The sequence below is a fragment of the Suricata suricatta genome, chromosome 13 (genome assembly GCF_006229205.1).
Source record: "Suricata suricatta isolate VVHF042 chromosome 13, meerkat_22Aug2017_6uvM2_HiC, whole genome shotgun sequence".
NCBI classification, from domain to species: domain Eukaryota; kingdom Metazoa; phylum Chordata; class Mammalia; order Carnivora; family Herpestidae; genus Suricata; species Suricata suricatta.
Window position 1 is genome coordinate 81,934,850 of NC_043712.1, and position 1,817 is coordinate 81,936,666.

A 1,817-nucleotide genomic window follows, 5' to 3' on the forward strand; every position below is an offset into this window, starting at 1 on the left:
GGGATTGTGATGCCTCCTATTTTGGTTTTCTTCTTCAATATTACTTTGGCTATTCGGGTTTTTTTGTGGTTCCATATGAATTTTAAGATAATTTGCTCTAGCTTTGAGAAGAATGCTGGTACAATTTTGATGGGGATTGCATTGAATGTGTAGGTTGCTTTGGGTAATAATGACATTTTCACAATGTTTATTCTTCCAATCCATGAGCATGGAATGTTTTTCCATTTCTTTATGTCTTCTTCAATTTCTTCCATAAGTTTTCTATAGTTTTCATCATGCAGGTCTTTTACATCTTTGGTTAGGTTTATTCCTAGGTACTTTATGGTTTTTCATGCAATTGTGAGTAGGATCAGTTTCTTGATTTCTCTTTCTGTTGTTTCATTTTTGGTGTATAAAAATGAATCGATTTCTGTACGTTGTTTTTGTACCCTGAGACTTTGATGAATTCATGATTCAGTTCTAGAAGTCTGAAAAGCTTTGAGTCATGGAAAGGGGTGAGGGGTGTCCATATAACTTGTTTTCCCTCTTACATCCACTCATGTAATGGACAGTGTTCTACTTCAGTAGGAGAAGGTGCTGGCTGCCCCATAGTATCCCATGATTCAGAGTGCGCGCACACACATACACACACACACACACACACACACACACACACACACGAGTGCCAAATTCAGGTCATTATCTTTTCTCAATTTTATTGTTCTTCAGGGAAAATTACTCTGTCTTAATGTGCCTAACTTAGTGTGCTAACTCAGTAGCATGATACACCAGAAGCGCTCCCTTAAGTTGTGGGGAGGGTCACAGGTTACAAACACAAATGCTTGCTGATTTACTTTTCAGATAGAAAGTGGTATAGACTTAATATTATCCTTATGTGATACACAATTATGTGCATCATAGTGGGGGGGAGGCCACATACAGAAGCAAGCACCTTACAATGAGCAAGCCAAGCACACTTTGATAATTCAGAGGAATTGCATAAAAAATCTTGCCTTCAGCTTTGATCCCTGGATTCTAATTTATGAAAACTCCACAATGCAATGGAGGTGGGGCTCTCCCACCTACTTAGGAAGCATAGATCCTGCATTCTGGGCATTTGGGGCTTTTGCAAACGACTATTCCTCTCACTATAGTAAAAGCTCTCCCCATTAGCGACTCCCCTTCTTCTGGACAAGCACCCACAAGGTACTCAGACTTTTGTCTTCCTCCTTTCTTCCCTTCAGTCAGCCTGGATCATCAATCATGTCCTTGTACTCACATTTATGGTGTGGGTGTGTGTGTGTGTGTGTGTGTGTGTGTGTGTGTGTGTGTGTGTGGTATGGAGGTTGGGTGGGTGACAGATTGGCTGTTTGTGTAGAGCAGGCACTTCACATGCCCAAGCTGGGCCTCTGTACTATGCTGGAAGAGTCTCTGGGAATTTCTTAGCCTGGAGTTGCACTACCAAATCCTGTCTTTTGTCATTCCTAGCTGTGGTAAGTGCTGTCCCCCAGGAGGAAGGGATCTTTCATGCCACATATAAATGGACATGTTCTTCCTTGCAATCAAACACACTTTTCAAAAAGGCCAAAAGGAAGTGGCAGGGCCCCAGCAGTCTTGTTTTATCCCTGTCCTCCTCACCAGAGGAGGCCCTTCCTGGGAATATCATCCATCATGTGTGTCACAGAGAAACATTTACACTGTTGGTGGCAATGTAAATTGGTGCAGCCACTCTGGAAAACAGTGTGGAGGTTCCTCAAAAAACTATCAATAGAACTCCCTTATGACCCAGCAATAGCATTGCTGGGGATTTACCCAAGAGAGACAGAAATGCTGATGCA